The sequence below is a fragment of the Bombina bombina genome, chromosome 5, assembly GCF_027579735.1.
Source record: "Bombina bombina isolate aBomBom1 chromosome 5, aBomBom1.pri, whole genome shotgun sequence".
Classification (NCBI taxonomy): domain Eukaryota; kingdom Metazoa; phylum Chordata; class Amphibia; order Anura; family Bombinatoridae; genus Bombina; species Bombina bombina.
Window position 1 is genome coordinate 334172392 of NC_069503.1, and position 22883 is coordinate 334195274.

The 22883-nt window shown below is 36.0% G+C and overlaps 1 protein-coding gene across 1 annotated transcript in view; it reads left to right on the forward strand.

Annotated features, from left to right (window-relative positions):
* The window catches only part of HDAC9 (histone deacetylase 9), a 2434493-nt gene that overhangs the window by 2125483 nt on the left and 286127 nt on the right, over positions 1 to 22883 (forward strand). The window lies entirely within an intron of this gene.

Consider the following 22883-nt stretch of genomic DNA (forward strand, 5'->3'; position numbering starts at 1 on the left):
TAGCACATACAAACACAGCATGGGTGAGGAGGTGTGATCTCATGCAAACCTTTCTGCCTTATAGGAAGCTTAATTCCCACAATTGTACAATGCATGCTGGGAATTAGAGTCGAAAACTGCAGTGGCACAATGCTGACAGGAAATTAGTGAACTATAAATTCTAGAATGCTATGTAACTCCCAAAATACAGTGCTTCTTCTTCAAAAATGTAGCAACATTCAGAGGAATTAAAAGAAAAAAAAATGGAGATTCAATTGAATTTATTTGTGCAGTTTGTACTTCAGGTGGGGAAGAAAATCTGGGGGGGGCCACAGATGTTCTCCCGTACCCCCCTGTGAACGCCCATGATTTCAGCCAAGTCTAAACATGTTTAAAACAAATTAAGATTAATTCCCCCCCCCTCCTCTCCCTCCTTCCCATACATTTGCAATATATTTATGTAAATGTGGCGCAAATGCTTCCAGCGCTTGAAACCCCAGAGGACTTGTCCTTGGTTGTTAAGGAGTTAAATATATATTCATATATATATGTATATATCTATACCTACATATAATTATATATATATATATATATATATATATATATATTTTTTTTTTTTTTTTATTTATTTTTTTTACCAAAAAGACATTATTAAGATCTTGTTTGCTGCAATTAATTTTCTAAAAGCCAATCTGGGCTTGAATCTGCAGACAACAAGGCTAGCTACAGTTATAATGATAGGATAAAGGGCATTTGATTTGCAGTCTTTTATGTTAAGGCCAATTAGGGAAAGATACAGCAGGCTGCATTTCAAATTCTGTGATTTACAAACACCTTTCAGATTATCTGAAAAGAGGGCAAATAAGTAATGAAAATATATTGTAAAGATGTGTCATTATGAATAACTAAATATTTTATATAAAAATCTCAAGGTGTTTAATGCCCCTATAAAAAGTAGGTAAAAGAGATATGAAACTCCAAAATTTGTTTCATAATTCATAAAGAGAACACTATTTTAAAAAACTTTCCAATTTACTTATATTATCTAATTTGCTTCATTCTCTTTGTATTCTTTGTTAAAGAAGCAGCAATGCACTATTGGGAGCTAGCTAAACATATTGGTTAAAACAATGATATAAAGCACATATGTGCAGCCACCAATCAGGAGTTCTTCAGCCTACCTAGGTATTCTTTTCAACAAAGGATATCAAAAGTACAAATCAAATTTGATAATAGAAGTAAATTGGAAAGCTGTTTAAAATCACGTGCTCTATCTCATACACAAAAGAAACATTTTGGGTTGTATATCCCTTTAAATGCAGAATATTTGGGATAATATCAAGTTAGGTGTCCCATTACAAAAAACGTTTAACTCATAACAGTTTAAAATTTAGATAACATGATTGGGGTTGAAAGAAAAATGGAACTTAGGGCTCCATGTACTAAGCAGTCAGCGAGCTACCCGCAACAAATCTTGCGTCAAAATTCGCAAACTGATATGTACAAAGCCGTCAATTATGTTAAAACTCGCATCTTTAAAATTGCGAGCGTACTTATCCGCCAAACCTCGCTACCGCTCCATTTTTCACTGTAATTAGACACATTTGACCACCAACTCGCCAAAAACGAATGTACTAAAAAATCTATTTGTCCGCTCGCTACAATTTCCGCTCCCACCTCGTTATTTTTGCCTCGCCACCTTTTAGGTGGCGGGCAAGGTACAAAACAATAGGAAAGTCAATCTAGACGCCAGTCTAGACATATATAAAAGGCAGTAATATCAGCATTGTACAGCATAACTGGCGTCTAATTTGTCTCTCATTTCCATGTACATAAATTGCGCCAAATTTGTCGACTGTAATTAAAGAGTAATCTATATTTTAAATTTGTATTGTATAGTTGTCAATCTTTATAATTATTTTTATATTAATATTTATATATTATCAGATCCAGATGAAGCCATATCCAAATTGTAAATAAATATTACAAAAATAACGCTGTTATCACTCTTCAAAAAATTTAGAACAATAATAAAGTTGTTTAGATAAGTTGAACTTTTATAGGAGCAAAATTCTATTCCCGCGACTACTATGATGTTCGTGACACCTTGCATGTCACGTGTTAATAATTGGCCAGACAATTCAACTGAAAGTTAAAAGTACATCAGCTTAGTCGCGGCGAGCGAGACGTCAAATTTATCAATAATCCGCCACTGCTCGCGGCGGGCTAGACTTGTCTATTTATTGGGGGATTATTAGTACATAGTGACAGCGGACACCATTTCGCCCGCGGCGAGTAACGGCGAGTTTATCCGCGTCTAAAATGACGGATGAATTGACGGCTTAGTACATGGAGCCCTTAGCGACATTAAAATCATTTTGTTTGTTGCATCAAAGAGGGCATTTTAAAAAATATATTACAGTTATTTTTACTTAAGAGAAAGAAAGAAATGCTTCTGTACTCAAATAGAAAAAAAAAACAAAAAACATTTTGCTTTTACTCTTGTGAAGCATAAGAGTTACATTTATCAGTCAGTTAACTATATGTATAGATATGAGTTGTGCATAAACTTGCACTTTAAACATCAATTGAAATTGATTTAACTTAAAAGGCCATTACAGAATAAAAATGACATGCTCTTATTAGTTAGAGCATGTAACTTTATCACTGTCAACCCTTTAATGCTATGGAGGACAAAATTCTTTGTCCACCCCACTTCGTGGCGAACAGGTAGCATCGACTGCCTGCAGTTAAAGGGACAGTCTACACCAGAATTTTTATTGTTTAAAAAGATAGCTTATCCCTTTATTACCTATTCCCCAGTTTTGCATAACAAACACAGTTATAATAATACACGTTTTACCTCTGTAATTACCTTGTATCTAAGCCTCTGAAGACTGCCCGCCTTATATCAGTGCTTTTGACAGACATGCAGTTTAACCATTCAGTGCAGACTCCTAAATAACTCCACTGTAGTGAGCACAATGTTATCTATATGACACACATGAACTAGTACTGTCTAACTGTGAAAAACTTGCAAAATGCTCTGAGCTAGGAGGCGGTTTTCAACGGTTTAGAAATCAGTTTGAGCCTACCTAGGTTGAGCTTTTCAAAAATATCACAAAGGGAACAAAACAAATTTGATGATAAAAGTAAATTGGAAAGTTGTTTAAAATTGCATGCCCTATCTGAATCATGAAAGTTTAGTTTTGACTAGACTGTCCCTTTAACATTGCAAAAGCAATTGCTTGTCCAACGCACTCCCTCTTCTTGTTTAACCAATTGCGCGAGAGTGATGATTAAAGTCCGCTCCCCTTGATGTAGAGAAGAGTGTGTATGGCTGCAGATTTAAGACCACAGCTACTCAGGCTTGTCCACAGCTTCATAAATGAGGCCTTGTGTGTTTAACCCCTACAAGTTACATGTTCTAACAAATTAAAGCATTTCATTATTTCACTGTAATGGTCATTTAATTTTTTCATACAAATATCAATATGCAATAAGGTAAGTTGTTCTAAAATACATATCATGCATATGAAAAAGCAGTGTTTACATGCCAGTTGTATTATTTTGTGACCAAAACATTGTTAAATAAATACTGTATCAATTTAATTTTAAACTTATACTACAATATTGTTTTTTTATACATTCTACCAATCCTCACTGGCTTATATATACAACACCTCTACTTGTGGAAAGGGGCCCTCCGCTGCAAGTATGACAAGAGAACACTGCTTTATTCAGAACAGGGACATCAGTTTAACAAAGAAATAAATACTTTACATAAAACAAAAAAGGATTTGACTACAAAGTCCCTTTAAATAGTATAGATTGATATGGTTTCCCAATGTAACTAGCTAACCAATATCTAAAATAGGTAATTGGTTTACTAATTCACCTCATAAAGAAATGTTATATCTGATGTAATCTTTTAAACTTAAAACAGGTAATACCTGCAGCCAAAGGTGTATTTTATTTTATATAATAAGGGACATAATTATTCTAATTTTTATGTCAAGTGAATAATCTAGTATCAAGTAAATGGTTAATATATTGGAATTTCTGCAATGCATTTACTCTAAAATGGTAAACTGTCTTAAACTAGCATGGCTTGATAGGAAAATATGACTATTTAGTGTAGTAATTACAAATGTAAACATAGTTTTAATTCCAATTGTAAACATTATACATTAACAGTAAAAATCAAATATCTCTATTAAAGTCTTTGGAGATTTTTGTTGTCACTGCCAGTTCAACAAATTTATAGTTTAAATCTAATCTAACTCATATTTGACAAAATCTGAAACATCAGTGTTATGTAATATTGGATGCATCTGCAAGATAATATCTGGAGTACATGTAGAATTAGTTTCATTATCTTTCTGATATTTTGAGGCTATGTTTGATTTGTAAAGTTTTCCTTTTTTTTTAGTTATTTAATGTTAAAAAACTATGGTAAACTCATATTATAAAAAAAAAAAGATTCAAATTAAAGTCTAATTAAATTAGGTATGTCTTTTTTTTAATGGTTTCTTTTTATGGATTTGAAAGAGTCAATCATTTTATTAATTTTTCAAACATTAAATGAAGTTGTTAAACACTAAGTGCTGGCATCAAACTGTATACAGGTTTATGTCACTGGGAAGACAACACTACATTTAAGAGAAGCTCTAAGCCCTGAACTACTTAAATAGCTTTAAGTGAAATACTACACCATTCAGGATGTCACAAACCTCTTTGAACTTGATGCATCACTTGGATATGAAGCTGCTAAATTCACTGATTAGTTTATGTGGTGCCAGTCTCCTAGTGGCACTTAATGAAGATAAGTCTTTATCTGGTACTTTAAAAGAGGATGGGGAATTGTTTGTCTAGAATAAACTACGTGCTTAACCACAAACAGAGCAAACTTAGTTAAAGAAGATATAATATTTCTGAGAAAACATACATAAAATGCATTGGTGCCAGACTGTTCAATAAAGATAAAAGGAAATAAAATGAAAAGAAACTACATGTTGTCAAAATTTAAAGTCCTGTTTCTGAGGTTTATATTTTGTATTTATTCTCATGTGAGAATAGTTATTTCTTCTTGAACATAAACACAATTTTAATGGTTGATTAAGGGCAAGGCTTTCAAGCATATAACCTACTAAATATAGATGTAGAGTTTTGGCAAATCACAATCTTTCAATAATTTCTCCAGAACTCTTTTTTTCATGTTGTTGGCACTTTGCCATATAAATAATAGTTGAATTGGAACAACAAGGTATAAGCTACTAAAAAAGTCCTCTATAGTAATTTAGTAAGGCTAAAATTCCAAGGACTGAAAATTGATGTAAATTTGTTGAATATGTTTTGAGATATTTAAATGTGAAAATTTCTTTTTTTTCCATTATAGCCATATGAGAAACTTTAGACAATGCTACAGTAAAAACAACTGTCCAGTATATTAAAATTGTAAATGGCATTTGAATCGCATGACTCTAAATTAATCATCGATTCACAGCTTAGAGCTTTCTCATCATTGCCTGGACATTACCTTTTCAACAACAATTAATAGAAGTGTTCATGAACTCTCCCGTATTTCTCTCACTTGTTCTTGAGGGTGAGCTACCTCAGCATTGGATAGATCTCATCCTGATGTTTGTTTAATGTATGCAAGTACGCAGTTCTAAGTAAATCTAGGATTCAGATTTTCGGATTCCAGCAAGGTAGGGGTAGGAAAAGACTCTTTTTTTTTCCATCCCTTTTTTCTGGGATTAATGGAAACACTTGCCGGAGGCTATGTGACCATAACCTGATCAGATGGAGCTGCGTCTCCCGAATCATTTATTCTTTTCATTTTCTCTTTTTTTTTTTCTTTCCTTTTCTGTTTGACCCATCTTCTTTATTATTTTTATTTTCTTACTGTTGTTCAATGTAAAAGGTGAAGAAAACCAAGCAGGATTTTGTTTATTGTGTACGGTAACCTCTAAGGTAAAATTGTTACACCTGTCTTTGGTTTTTCTTGTTTATTTATTATATATTGTCAAAATCCAATAAAAAGAATTAAAAAAAACAAACAAAAAAAAAAACAACTGGACCAATTTTCATGAACATTAGTTTGGGAAACTTGATCCTTTTTAATTAGTGAATCATTTTTATATGTTGCTTGCACATGTACATAAAAAAAATACAGAGTAAATCTTCATTATTTTCTATTTTGTATTATTCTATAGATCCTATTTGCTCTAGCCCATATTCCCAGTGAATTGGTTTAGTATAATGGAATGGTAGAAATTAGAAAACTTGCAAAAACTGGAGAGTGCGATATTATTGTAAAAGTACCGCTTAAAAGCAGACCAGTTGACTTAAAGGTTTAGATTTACCAACAAAACTGGAAAAACTGGAAATGTATAGTCAAACGTAGACCACCACTCAAAATCTTTAATCCCAACTGCCCAAGTTGCTATCAAAATCCCATACAAATCTGTAATAGCTGGAAGCACTCTCTAGGTCTTGAATTCTTATTAACAATTTATTTAAGTAATGTCGTCAAACAAAAAAAATCCATGACTATGTACTCACACCTTGTCTTTATTAAACAACTTTTGCTTCATCATGACCTCTGCATCCCCGGTCAGCGTGGGTGCTACCCACTGGGTATGACATCACTTCCCTAAGATGCAGGACCTGGAGAAGATAAGGTTAAAACATCAAGATATGTCACAAATAGTTGCAGATCTTACATCAAGAAAAGTACCAAACAAATGACAAAATAATTACTTTATACTATACATATACAAAGCTTCTACTAGTACTAACATTTTTTTCTTAATGTTTAAAAAATGTTTTAGCCTGCCTTTCTTTCACTAATGCAAAAACTATTTTTAAGTAACAATGTAATGGTCATTCAGTTAATTGACTTATTGCTTGACAACATTATTAAAATAATCAATGCCAATCCAAATGGGTATTATGGCCCCTGGGTGCCAAAGTCCCCAATTTATAAGCTCATCTTGCCTCCTTCTTCAAAAGTAGTTTTGGCCTGTCTCTCTTCTTGGCAAGGGTGGGACATGATCGATAATTACATATCTTAGATTAATTACCAAATAATTAGTCTCCACAAAATGATGGAGACAGGGTTGTTCAAAAGATCTCCTCGCCAGTGCAGTGTGAATAGATGAACAGTGATTTGCCATCCTAGTGCGCAAATCATTTTTAGTTTTGCCTGTGTAAAATAATATGCATATACGGTGGAGGAAATAAACAATGTCAGTAATCATGCAAGTTACTCTAAGCGTATGATAAAAGCAGCATTTCTTCTAAAAATGCATAAAGTACTGTCCTGTCATTATCCCATTGCAGGAGCACTTACAACATCCCGGCTTAGTAGCATTTAACTAAATCCTTGTGGCATAGCACTGCTTAGGGTCTGTTTGTACCAGGATGTCCCTTATAGATCTTGTACTTCTAAAACTCACTCGGGGGAGCCATATCCACAAAGAGTAGATTGGGGTCCATTATCACTATATTCCAGTTTCTTCATAATACTTCAGAAACTTTGGTTTTATCCACATTAAAATTTATTGTAAAAGTCAATCTCTTCTTTGCAGCAGAAATATTAAGGTTCTTATGCCATTTTACAGATCATTAGTTAGGCCTCATCTTGTGTATAGTGTGCAGTTCTAGAGGCCATATCTCCAGAAGGATATTAACAAACTTGAAACTGTACAAAGGAGGGCTACCAAAATGGTACATGATCTAAAAAATAAAATGTATCAGGGGAGGCTCAATTACCTAAATATGTATAGCTTAGAAGAAAGAAGGGAAAGAGGTGATATGATAGTAACTTTCAAGTATATTACAGGGCTTAGTAAAGCTGAGGCTGTGAGTATTTTACCTAAAAAATGTAAGAATAAATGGTCATGATCTCAAGCTAAAGAGTAGTATATTCTGAGTAATTTGCGGAAGCACTTCTTTACAGAAACGGTGATTGATTCATGGAATAAACTTCCAAAAGAGGTGGTATTGACAAACACTGTGGGGGACTTTTAGAATGCCTTGGGTAAGCATAAGGCTATCCTATAATCTAGATAACTTTATACTTTTAGTTGTACTGGGTCCTCAATTCCATTCCATAATGTGTCTACTTGTTGTTGCAGTAGCTTATCTGAGTAACCCCATTGGTGGAATTGTATCTGCATTTCATACAATTATTTAAAAATATTTTCGAATTCTGTATTATTGTGAAAAACTCTTTTGCATCTTAGATTTAGGCAAAGCCTTCTTTAGCACTGGTGGATGACAGCTTGTATTCTCTAAAAGGACATTGACATCCATAGGTTTTCTATAAAATGTAGAGTGTATTGCTCCTCCCTTCTTATACAGGTGAATATCAACTTCTATCAGCAGCTAAAAAGCTTTGCAATGGGGTGCACTCTGGCTCCATCATATGCAAATGTGTAAATGGTGGAATCTTAGACAAAGGGGACTGATTTGTTGCTTGATCCTTCTATAAAGTTTTTTTAAATGATATATAGATGACCTGCTGTTAATATGGTCAGGAACATAACAGGGTTTATTAGTGTGGGTTGAGACATTAAATAAGGCTAATCCAGCATTGCAATTTAAAGTAAACTATCACTTACAGCAGATAGAGTTTTTAGATGTTCGTCTGTATAAGAAGGAAGGAATAATACATAATCCAGCTCTAAAGAGGATTTTTAATAATGTAAAAATGAAATTAGGTATTGTGAAGGGAATTTAGGAATGCCTGGCATATTAAAGTGAAAGTAAACTCAGGGGTTGCGCTCTTTATATATCGAAATTATATGCAAAATGAAGTTAACTTTAATTCATGATTTTTTTTGCATTGTGTGCAAACCGCTAATCGTTCCTCCACCCGTGTTAATTTTTTTTTTTTTTTGCTGTGACAAATCTATCAGTATCTAACCGATTGGCTCCCCCATTGGCGTCTCCAGCCTCAAGAACAACGCCCACGGATTCTAATGCGCATGCGGCTAACTCTGAACTCATTCTGTTTCTTAAAGCACGTTCATGCTAGCCACATGGATTGTCGGGTACAAGCTCACATCCTTACGCAATTTACTGTTCTGTCATTTGAACAGTGAAGATGGCATAAACCAGGAAGAATGTGAAGGGGCGGAGGAACACACTGCACAATGCGATCTGTAAAAATAAAATTATTTACAGATATTTATATTTTTTGAAAAAACAAAGTTAGCGACTTGAGTATTTATTAGGAAGGCTAACTGCAGCTTGACTCACTGGAAGCAAAATTAACTTTCACTTTATTTATTTATAAAATATTTTACCAGGAAGGATACATTTAGATTTCTGTCGTTTTCAAGTATGTCCTGGGTTCACAAAACATTGCATTGATACAATAAGGTACAATAAAATACAAAAACAATATTAATACATAATATATGCAAAATTTAACATAGAACAGGTAGGAAATATATAATCAACCATGACAGGAGCATTCTGTTTTGAGATATGCAGAGAGGGATCTCTTAAAGGATTTTAGACTTGGGGAAGGTTTTAAAGTGTGCGGGAGGTCGTTCCATAATTGTGGTGCTCTGTAGGAAAAGGAGGATCAAGCTGCTCTCTTTTTGTATGGAGGCAGACTAAATAATGTGCTGGTACTGGATCGGAGGTTATGGGAGGTGGGAACAGCCGGGGAGAGCATTCTGCTCAGGTAGGGTGGGAGCTTCCCAGAAAAGCTCTTAAACACAAGGCAGGAAAGATGGAGGGTGCGTCTGGATTCCAGCTACAGCCAGTTCAGTTCTTTTAGCATGTCACAATGGTGGGTCCTGTAGTTACATTGTAGCAGAAAACAGTGTATTAAGCTTATTAAGGTGAGTTTGCGGTGCAGGTGCATATACTACATCTCCATAATCCATGATAGGCATCAGCATTTGTTGTACAGTCTTTTCCTGTACTGTAGGGCTGAGACAGGATTTGTTTCTGTACAGGGCACCTAGTTTTGGATAGAGTTTAGATGCAAGTTTTTCTATTTGGAGGCCAAAAGATAGATTGGGGTCTAACAACATACCCAAGTAATTGAAAGAGTTGACTGCGGTCAGTGTGCAATTTGATTTTGTTTTAATGCGTAGATGGGAATTTTGTAGTTTGTGTAATTTAGGTACCGTTCCAAAGATCATTGTGACAGTTTTGTCAGTGTTTAGAAAGAGTTTGTTTTTTGAGATCCACTTTTCTACCTCTGTGAACTGGTCTTGGAGCACTGCCTCAAGCTGCGGCAGATCGGATTTGTTTGCATAGATTACCGTGTTGTCTGAGTACATGTGTACAGTTGAGGATTTGCAGACATTTGGCAGATCATTTATAAATAATGTGACTAGTAGGGGGCCAAGAATGGAACCTTGGGGAACTCCACACGTGACTGGGAGAGGGAGGGAGTCGCTGTCAGAAATGGAGACATACTGTGATCGATCTGATACATATGATCGAAAACCAGGTTAGCGGACGATCACCAATACCTGAGTTTTTTAGTTTAAGCAGTAGTATGTTGTGGTCTACTGTGTCAAGATCAAGAAAAATAGCTCCAGTTAGGTCTCCTTGTTCCATGCCAGTTTGGATGTCATTGCAAACTTTTAGGAGGGCAGTTGTAGTGTAGTGATTCCGACGAAAACCCGATTGAACGGGGGTCATATAGCTAGATTGTTGATAATACTCACATAGTTGCGTATAGACAAATTTTTCTAAGATTTTTGACAATACTGGGAGCAATGATATTGGGCGATAGTTAGTAACCATGGTTAACTCACCACTTTTATAGATAGGCACTTCTCTTTCAGTCTTCCAAAGTTTGGGTATGTATCTAGACACCAAGGATTCGTTAATTAGCGTTGTGACAGGTTTAGCAATTGCCGGCGCACTGAGCTTCAACAGCATTGCTAGGATTTGATCAGGTCCAGACTGGTTTTTAATTTTTAGATTATTAAGGTGTTTCTTAACGACATTGATGGGTACAGGTCTAAACTTTTCTATATTGAGTCTTTGTAGATTTAGTGGGGCCTGATCCACATTTGTAGTTTCAGGATGTGTGTCATTTTTTAGTTTGTCAATCAGGGTGGTGGATCATCTGACAAAATAATTGTTAAAGGCATTTGCTACTTCTAAGGGAAGTTGCAGGGTTTGGTTGTCCTCTTTCACAGTGGAGGGTTGGGAGTGGATTGTGGGAGTGTGTAAGTTATTTATGACTTTCCAAAACTTTCTAGGGTTTGATATGTTATTTTTCAGATTTTCACAGAAATATTGGCCAATTTTGTTTGTTTAGTGCATATATTTCGCCATTTTCTATATACACAGTGATCTTTCATAGAGCCAGTATGCTTGAACTTTGACCACAATGAATCTCGAAACTGCTACATTTGAATGAGGTCAGATGTGATCCAATTCATATGCGCTCCTTTTACTCTCACCTTACGCAACGGGGCATGCAAATTCCAAACTTGTAGGAGTTCGGACTGAAGGAATTCAACTGCAGAGTCTAAATCTAGAATTAGGTTTAATCTGTGCCAGGGGAGGTTCTTGATGTCATTTAGAAATGATTGAAGATTAAATTATTTGAAGGACCTTGTGATTTTAACCTTGGGAGAAGATTTAGTAGCTCTTATTTTGCACATGCAGTATACTAAGCAGTGGTCACTGAAACTGTTAGGGAGAACACCTGCCTCCTGGATTCAGTCAGGGGAAGTGGAGAGAATCCAATTGAGGAGTGTGTGGTTATGGATTTTAATGTTTATGCGAGTTGGGGAGGAGATTAATTGCGTTAGCTGCAAAGTTTTAAACGGTGAGCAATAGCTATTGTTTTTAGGATTCAGCCAATCAATATTAAAATCTCCAAAGATCAAAATTTCACTTTTTGGGTTTTGAGCTATGGTTTCACTAAGGAGATGGGCTATGTCATTTAATGTCAAGAAACTTTAATAAGTTTATATAGAGAATTTCTTTTCAGAATGCAATATGGGCAGACTTGATGGGCCTCCTGGTTTTAATTTGCATTCATAATTTCTGTTTATGTGTAAAATTTGAAAATTTAATTTAAATAGAATGGCATGTTTTAATTGTATTCTTGTAAGTTCAAACATAAATTAATAAGTTGTTTTTTTTTGCATTTAATGCAATGTATTTAAAAAAATATTATTACAATGATTCTTTTTTAATGTTAATCGGTTTTAGATGATAAAAAGTGTCACATTTATCATGTGCCAGGTGTACAAGGTTTGCTATCATGAACCTCATCTGCCCGGCCTTATTGAGAGTGGGAGCTGAGAGCTGCTGGTGCAACGCCGCCCCCTGCAGACTCGCGGCCAATAGGACACCAGCAGGAGGGTGTCAATCAACCCTATCGTACTCGATCGGGTTGATTTCCGGTGATGTCTGTCCGCCTGCTCAGAGCAGGTGGACAGGTTATGGAGCAGCGGTCTTTGTGACCGCTGCTTCATAACTGCTGTTTCTGGCGAGCCTGCAGGCTCGACAGAAACACGAGGCATCAAGCTCCATACGGAGCTTGATAAATATGCCCCTTTAAATTAATAAGCATAACTTTAATAATCTATAATATTTTAAGTGGGGGAGAATATGCATTTTATTATTAATCAGTTCTCACTGTTCACATTTTTATGCACATTTTATAACAATATTTATAACAATTAATACCGCTATTTGTTAACTCTCTTCACTAAAGTTACTGTACATTTTTAACTATAAATACATCTGGCTGAGTTTGCCAACACTCAGATACTAATTGGTGTCTTGAAGATAGATTCCTATACTAGTGCAAGCTAGATATTTTTACCTCATCAACCTTGGGGCTCATTTCTATTGAGCCATAATTTGGTTTGTGCAAGGTTGCAAACTGATACATATGCTGTCAGAACCAATTTCATGTATCGACTGCTTCCGATGGTGCTTTATACCACAATAATATTAAAAATATTTTTGGGTCCCATAGAATAGAATTAGAAGACGTTAAGCGCTATTTACACCAAGGCCTAGATTTAGAGTTTGGCGGTAGCCGTGAAAACCAGCGTTAGAGGATTCTAACGCTGGTTTTAGGCTACCGCCGGTATTTGGAGTCAGTCAGGAAAGGGTCTAACGCTCACTTTTCAGCCGCGACTTTTCCATACCGCAGATCCCCTTACGTCAATTGCGTATCCTATCTTTACAATGGGATCTTTCTAACTCCGGTATTTAGAGTCGTGTCTGAAGTGAGCATTAGAAATCTAACGACAAAACTCCAGCCGCAGAAAAAAGTCAGTAGTTAAGAGCTTTCTGGGCTAACGCCGGTTTATAAAGCTCTTAACTACTGTGCTCTAAAGTACACTAACACCCATAAACTACCTATGTACCCCTAAACCGAGGTCCCCCCACATCGCCGCCACTCAATTAAAATTTTTTAACCCCTAATCTGCCGACCGCCACCTACGTTATACTTATGTACCCCTAATCTGCTGCCCCTAACAACGCCGATCCCTATATTATATTTATTAACCCCAACCCCTAACCTGCCCCCCACAACGTCGCCGCCAGCTACCTACAATAATTAACCCCCAATCTGCCGACCGCAAAGAGCCGCCACCTACATTATAGCTATGTACCCCTAATCTGCTGCCCCTAACACCGCCGACCCCTATATTATATTTATTAACCCCTAATCTGCCCCCCTCAACGTCGCCGACAACTGCCTACACTTATTAACCCCTAATCTGCCGAGCGGATCTCACCGCTACTCTAATAAAGTTATTAACCCCTATTCCGCCTCACTAACCCTATAATAAATAGTATTAACCCCTAATCTGCCCTCCCTAACATCGCCGACACCTAACTTCAAACATTAACCCCTAATCTGCCGACTGGAGCTCACCGCTATTCTAATAAATGTATTAACCCCTAAAGCTAAGTCTAACCCTAACACTAACACCCCCCTAAGTTAAATATAATTTAAATCTAACGAAATTAATTAACTCTTATTAAATAAATTATTCCTATTTAAAGCTAAATACTTACCTGTAAAATAAATCCTAATATAGCTACAATATAAATTATAATTATATTATAGCTATTTTAGGATTTATATTTATTTTACAGGTAACTTTGTATTTATTTTAACCAGGTACAATAGCTATTAAATAGTTAAGAACTATTTAATAGCTAAAATAGTTAAAATAATTACAAAATTACCTGTAAAATAAATCCTAACCTAAGTTACAATTAAACCTAACACTACACTATCAATAAATAAATTACATAAAATACCTACAATTACCTACAATTAAACCTAACACTACACTATCAATAAATTAATTAAATACAATATCTACAAATAAAAACAATTAAATAAACTAACTAAAGTACAAAAAATAAAAAAGAACTAAGTTACAAAAAATAAAAAAATATTTACAAACATCAGAAAAATATTACAACAATTTTAAACTAATTACACCTACTCTAATAAAATAACAAAGACCCCCAAAATAAAAAAATGACCTACCCTATTCTAAATTACTAAAGTTCAAAGCTCTTTTACCTTACCAGCCCTGAACAGGGCTCTTTGCGGGGCATGCCCCAAAGAATTCAGCTCTTTTGCCTGTAAAAAAAAAACATACAATACCCCCCAACATTACAACCCACCACCCACATACCCCTAATCTAACCCAAACCCCCCTTAAATAAACCTAACACTAAGCCCCTGAAGATCTTCCTACCTTGTCTTCACCATGCCAGGTATCACCGATCGTTCCAGGCTCTGAAATCTTCATCCAAGCCCAAGCAGGGGCTAGACATCCATCATCCGACGGCTGAAGAAGTCCAGAAGAGGCTCCAAAGTCTTCATCCTATCCGGGAAGAAGAGTAGATCCGGACCGGCAACCATCTTCTTCCAAGCGGCATCTTCTATCTTCATCCGATGAGGACCGGCTCCATCTTGAAGACATCCACTGCGGACCCATCTTCTTCTTCCGACGACTTCCTGACGAATGACAGTTCCTTTAAGGGACGTCATCCAAGATGGCGTCCCTCGAATTCCGATTGGCTGATATGATTCTATCAGCCAATAGGAATTAAGGTAGGAAAATTCTGATTGGCTGATGGAATCAGCCAATCAGAATCAAGTTCAATCCGATTGGCTGATCCGATCAGCCAATCAGATTGAGCTCGCATTCTATTGGCTGATCGGAACAGCCAATAGAATGCGAGCTCAATCTAATTGGCTGATTGAATCTGCCAATCGGATTGAACTTGATTCTGATTGGCTGATTCCATCAGCCAATCAGAATTTTCCTACCTTAATTCCGATTGGCTGATAGAATCCTATCAGCCAATCGGAATTCGAGGGACGCCATCTTGGATGACGTCCCTTAAAGGAACCGTCATTTGTCGGGAAGTCGTCGGAAGAAGATGGGTCCGCGGTGGATGTCTTCAAGATGGAGCCGGTCCTCATCGGATGAAGATAGAAGATGCCGCTTTGAAGAAGATGGTTGCCGGTCCGGATCTACTCTTCTTCCCGGATAGGATGAAGACTTTGGAGCCTCTTCTGGACTTCTTCAGCCATCGGATGATGGATGTCTAGCCCCCGCTTGGGCTTGGATGAAGATTTCAGAGCCTGGAGCGATCGGTGATACCTGGCATGGTGAAGACAAGGTAGGAAGATCTTCAGGGGCTTAGTGTTAGGTTTATTTAAGGGGGGTTTGGGTTAGATTAGGGGTATGTGGGTGGTGGGTTGTAATGTTGGGGGGGTATTGTATGTGTTTTTTTTAACAGGCAAAAGAGCTGAATTCTTTGGGGCATGCCCCGCAAAGGGCCCAGGTAAGGTAAAAGAGCTTTGAAATTTAGTAATTTAGAATAGGGTAGGGCATTTTTTTATTTTGGGGGTCTTTGTTATTTTATTAGGGGGCTTAGAGTAGGTGTAATTAGTTTAAAATTGTTGTAATATTTTTCTGATGTTTGTAAATATTTTTTTATTTTTTGTAACTTAGTTCTTTTTTATTTTTTGTACTTTAGTTAGTTTATTTCATTGTATTTATTTGTAGATATTGTATTTAATTAATGTATTGATAGTGTAGTATTAGGTTTAATTGTAGGTATTTTATTTAATTTATTTATTGATAGTGTAGTGTTAGGTTTAATTGTAACTTAGGTTAGGATTTATTTTACAGGTAGTTTTGTAATTATTTTAACTATTTTAGCTATTAAATAGTTCTTAACTATTTAATAGCTATTGTACCTGGTTAAAATATATACAAAGTTACCTGTAAAATAAATATAAATCCTAAAATAGCTATAATATAATTATAATTTATATTGTAGCTATATTAGGATTTATTTTACAGGTAAGTATTTAGCTTTAAATAGGAATAATTTATTTAATAAGAGTTAATTAATTTCGTTAGATTTAAATTATATTTAACTTAGGGGGGTGTTAGTGTTAGGGTTAGACTTAGCTTTAGGGGTTAATACATTTATTAGAATAGCGGTGAGCTCCAGTCAGCAGATTAGGGGTTAATGTTTGAAGTTAGGTGTTGGCGATGTTAGGGAGGGCAGATTAGGGGTTAAAACTATTTATTATAGGGTTAGTGAGGCGGATTAGGGGTTAATAACTTTATTATAATAGCAGTGCGGTCCGCTCGGCAGATTAGGGGTTAATAAGTGTAGGCAGGTGGAGGCGACGTTGTGGGGGGCAGATTAGGGGTTAATAAATATATTATAGGGGTCGGCGGTGTTAGGGACAGCAGATTAGGGGTACATATCGATAATGTAAGTAGCGGCGGTTTACGGAGCGGCAGATTAGGGGTTAATAATAATAAGCAGGGGTCAGCGATAGCGGGGGCGGCAGAATAGGGGTTAATAAGTGTAAGGTTAGGGGTGTTTAGACTCGGGGTACATGTTAGAGTGTTAGGTGCAGAAGTAGGAAGTGTTTCCCCATAGCAAACAATGGGGCTGCGTTAGGAGATGAACGCGGCTTTTTTGCAGGTGTTAGGTTTTTTTTCAGCTCAAACAGCCCCATTGTTTCCTATGGGGGAATCGTGCACGAGCACGTTTTTGAAGCTGGCCGCGTCCGTAAGCAACTCTGGTATCGAGAGTTGAAGTTGCGTTAAATATGCTCTACGCTCCTTTTTTGGAGCCTAACGCAGCCATTCTGTGGACTCTCAATACCAGAGTTATTTAAAAGGTGCGGCCAGAAAAAAGCCAGCGTTAGCTACGCGGGTCGTTACCGACAAAACTCTAAATCTAGCCGCAAGTTTCCAATGAAAGCGCAAACCGTTAATACACTGTAGGATGCTGTAGATACACTGAAAAAGATATATCCAGCTCAACTAGGTGTAAAAGAGGAGAAAGGCGATTTGTTAGGCCTAGTTCTCATTTGGAATTTTAAAACTTGCAAGTATTTAAATGTAGAAATAAATTGTAATATGTAATATTTATTGTTGTCCCATGTATAAGAATAGTTGCACTTATATATACATGACTAAGGGCCGAGTAGTGGCCTGAAATTATGTATCTGTTTCTTTGAACCCTATGTAACTAAATAAAGGTCTGTTTTAACATTCTGGAGGCTGGAATACTCTGTTTGATGTTGGGTAAGAGGACCTGGCAAGTCTGTGATTCCCTGCCCCAAAGGGAGAGAAGTGTGCTGTTTTCCATCTTTCTGAGAGTTCTTATGGAAATATCAGTATTTGTTTACATATACAAATATATGCAAGCACATATCAACAAAATTCAAACTAGACCTATACCTAGGGGAGCAATAAATATTACAAATATCATGGCAAAGCTGATAGAGGCTTTATAGGGATCTAAAGATTATGGAAATTCATTACTGAAGCACCTGAAACCTGGCTGTGGCAAATCTGCAACCTATTGCAGTTTCTACATGGCAAGTGATGTATGCCAAAAAAAGAGAGAGGTAAAGGAGCCATTAAAGGTTGGATTAGGTTGTAGAAGATGATGTTCTCACCAACTCTCTTCTGCATCATTGATCTTAGGTTTTGTAGTCAATGTTTTGTAATCCACATTTTATTTTATGGTGTAGACTCACCTCTGGACAAAGCACTTTACATTTTTATAAACAGGTTTGTTTTTGGCTCCACTTGTCAAAGTGGAAGATGCCTCTGAGCCCTTGCAGTGCTTCCCACAAGCTAAGAAGCAGTGGTCTCAAGACTTCTGTTCCACCTTACAGGTGGTGGATTAAAAGCACAGATTTAGGACTTTGCATATGTCAGCCAGTGGGGCTATTTGTCATTCTGAGTTAAAGGGCCCATTTAGCATTTTTTTTTTGTTAGAGGAACAAGGTTCCTACCTAGGAAACCTGTCTACCCGTAGAACCAGTATTTGCAGTGAATTTATCTTTGCATAAGGAAGGAAGGTCTACTGCAGTGCCACCCATGCTCTAGCATAAGAGCAGGGCCTGTCATTCCCCCTGACCAAACAAGAATGGGGGATTTTACCATTTTTAACCAACCATCAAATAGGACAAAATTGCTCTAAAAAGTATATAAAATGGCATTTTTCAATACTGACAAACTTATGTCTTTATCTTGAAATTGGAGAACTGTTAAAGAAAATACAGTAATGCCTTACATTTTGTTAAAAAGGAAAAATAAAGATGAGCAATCTTTTCATCATCTTTTTAAAAATATTATTAGGAAACAGTACTGGACAATTTCTTGCTTTTGCCTTGTGCCTTGATTAATCCACTTTTCTTGTCAACTTCTCCTGCTGTTTTATGTTGCTTTTTATATTTATTGTCACTTTATATTTGGTACTTATTTCTTGTATTGCAAAAATGCCTCTTCAGCTTCAAAGGCTCACTACATATGTTACAAATCAGAATGCAATGCTTGATGTACTGCAGTAATACAAAAAGAAAAAAAAAAGTATGAAACATAGACAGACATAGTTGAGATATAAAGAAAGGTAAAAAGATAGATAGATTGCTGTAGTGAAAAACCATACTGCTAGTACTTTTGTGCTGGTATTATAAGTCTATAGTTATTATTTGCTCTGTAGTATTGTACACACTACACAATTCAAGTTGGATACCGCAGGTAATTTTCACCAGATTTCTATGAGGGCCTTCACTGCAACGGTAACTATAGAAGGTAAAGCTGATGCAGCTAAACAATTCCCCTTAAGTAGGGGAATTTTGGGGGTAAGTTATTTGATATACAACATCTGTGTTTTTTAATGCACAAAGGCAAGCGACAACAGCTCACTGATGAATTGTAATATGAGTACAACAAGGGGTCAATTTATCAACATATACGCCCCTGTCCGCTGCAGCTTGCCTCTGGCTGGCTGAATTCCGATGCTGGAATTCAGCATTGCACAAGAACACAATTTTGTGCTCTTGTGCAACGCCACACCCCACACCGGTCGGACGAAGACAGGGGAGATTGAAATTCGCCACCTAAGATATGATTGAAATTTGCCACCTAAATGAGGACTGCAGGTTCTCTTGTGAGAACCTGCAGTCATAGAGGGCGAAAGCCTTTGATAAATCGACCCCAATAGGCACTCTACTACTGTTCCCCATTGAAAGTATGGAATTCATTATTTGATTGAACATTTTAACCAATAACCTCTAATACCCAGCTGTGTGTTATTGATTGCGTTTGGCACTGTGTGAAATATTTGCACGAGACTTGTAATCTAACCAATAGATAGATAGATAGATAGATAGATAGATAGTTAGATTATGATAGATAATGTGCAGCCAAGAAATTTTCGTTTCAGATGACACTTTCATTCCGAATATTCAGGGAAATTAATTTCCCTAAATAGTCGGTGGCTGCACTGTTTGGTATTTATCTCATTTTAAACTAATACTGAATTTTAATAAAACGTTTAAATTAATTTTCTTTAAAACTAATGTAAATGATTTAAAGCTACAGGTGAAAAGTTATGTGGGTAGCCACCAATAAGCAAGCGCTATCCAGGGTGCTGAACATAAAAGGGTCCGGCTCCTAAACTTTACATTCCTGCTTTTCATATAAGATAGCAAGAGAATGAAAAATTGCTAATAGGCATAAAATAGAAAGCTGCTTAAAATTGCATGCTCTATCTGAATCCTGAAAGAAAAAAAATGGGTTTAGTATCCCTTTAAAGCAGAAAAAACAATGGAAAACCACATTATAACCAGAGTTTGAATTGGATGAAATATGTTGCACAGCTACTCTGGTGGACTAGAAGAGACCCATAGATAAATATTTCTTTTAAATAAATTCTGTGATAATTTACCACCATAAATAAAAGATAAATATATTTTAAACATTTAAACAATCTTCATTTGACTTTTCTGTATTCAAACCCACAAAAATGCCATCAAAGAAAAGCTGTTGGAATATTTATGAACACCTGCAGTCATCTGATTTGTAGTATGTTTAAGCACATAGCCCAAATAACAGAAAAGAGAAATGTATACTTAAAAGTGTATCAGAGTGCATATGAAATATATAAATCCTGATTTTGGCCAGCAATATGCCTGGAGTTTTGTTGCATGCCGACCTTTCTGCCAGTTCAAATACATGAAAAGGATTATTTAAACTGCAGCTATGACATACAACCTAACTTCTGTTTGTCAGAAAATGTATTCCACTATGTCATGCCTGCAGGTGTACTTATTCTGATCTGCTTTGGATTTTCATTGAGGTGATATCATCTAGAGCCACAAATTTGCTTTGGTCATTTTATTCTTCTTCATAGCATGAAACATTTTATTTATTATTTTCTTTTAGAACATAGAAAAATGTAGTCTGATAAAAAACAAAAGAATGTTCCATTTCAAAGTTCATTTTTAGAGAACTGGGGAGTTAATTCTTGCATGAATTATCGCGTGCTAGACATCCCTCTTTTTCACTGTAGTCTCTTGTCCTTCACATCTGGATCCCAGAACTTTAAAATACTTATTTCCTGACAATCAAAGATCTTTTTAGGCTTTAGATTATAGATAGCACAGATTACTATGAAACGGTAAGCTTTTCTGCAGGTTGCTTTTTTTTTTCTTTTTCTTTTATGGGCATTTTTAATACTGTGTTCGGGCTGTACTGTGGGCAATTGCTAAACATTATAAAAACTATATGATATTATAACAGATTTGGAATATTATTGTGATATTACTTTTAAAAAATATTGTTAATTCATTTATGTAATGCATTGTATTAAATAAAACATTCTAATATTCAGACACTCTTGTACTTTTTAAATAAGAAATTGCATATCATATGAGTATGACAAATTAGTCCTTTTGTTTCAGAAGTAGAAAATAATTGGTATTGCTAACATATGAATATGAAGCAAAAATAAGCAAAGTCTCAGTGTTATACACATACCACAGTGCTGTTGAGTGATTCTCTCCTGTTTAATTCCAGCATATATCCTGACTGCAATTTTATTTAGGCTTAAAAAGTAAACAGACCTTGTTTTTTGTTCTTCTCAAATAGCAAGCTCATAAAAATATAACGTTCCCATGTCTTCTAAAGACATTTGAATGAGTGCTATAAATTTCAGCTTGTAAAAATCTTTAAATAAAGTAAATGTTCCCATATTAGTATATTCAAGATATACAATATATTAATGTCAAATACTCTTTCATTTGTTTATAGTTATAATTTAATGAGAAATGTTGGCTAGTAGAAAATGCTAGTTTTGGTAAAATGCTGTTGATATATATGATCTTCAAAGCACATTCTAAAGTTCTCATTGTAATTCACATAAACGATCAAACCATAAAGCAGTTGAACCTCATTTGCTGATGTTAGAGGGTTAGTATTGTCATAGTCCTAAAAAGTTTTTACTTCATTTTAATATTAAAAAAAAAAACTTTTTAAATATCAGGTTTCATTGGTGGTTAAAAGGGAGGGGTATACACCACCCTTAATTATGTTTGTATCTGCCTATGGCCTGCTTAGAATGTTGAGGGGCATTTTAAGAAACCATTCTCGCTATCTGAACACATGGAAACAGAAACATTCCTGAGCAAATATGTGTTTTGCTTTTTGTGTAAAAGATCACTGCTGTTTAAGTATGTTCCCTAATGGGTTAATTGCTGCTGCAATTTATGTCTATCCTTAAGAAGTCAACACTTTTGCATCTAGTTGATAGGAAGGGGTTAACACTGCTGTGCATGTGGGTGCAATAAAGTGTAATAGCAGAAAACTCATATAAAATGGGTAGTGATGGTTGTTGGGGTGACAGGTTTGTCTGTGCTAATGGAATCACAAAATCTAAATACATGACTGTTTACTTATAAAACAAATATCAAGAAGATTGCAGCTCCTGGCTGTCTAACTAGGCACCTTTAGGTGGCATGTGCCTAATACTACCTTTCTCCTGGCTGACCAGTTCATCACAGATACATCCATAGGACACCCCCTAGTAATTAATCCACTCTCACCAAAAACAAAAGTAGTTAAAGTTATTTGCTTTTGCTGATCTGACTCAAGATCCATTTTTAGTATAAACTTCTATTAGTGGAAACTGTTTTGTTCCAGGTAAAAAGTAATGCATAAATATGAAGGCAGGTAGCTGCATTCAAGGGGGCCGATTTATCATCGCCCGAATAGGGTCAGATACATCTGTTTCTGCATGCTCCTTAACTCGTACGCCACCTCTGAGGCATACGATTGGTTGATTGATACCTCTGCTAGCTGCTGATTGGCCGTGAATATGCAGGGGGCGGGATTGCACAAGCAGTTCACTAGAACTGCTTGTACAATGTTGAATGCTGACAGCGTATGCTGTCGGCATTCAGCGATGTCGGGCGGACATGATCGCTACAGCGGATCATGTCCATCCGACTCTTAATAAATCGGCCCTAAAGTGTTAAGAAAAAAACATAACATTTATTTACCTATATATGGAGATGGAGAAGATAG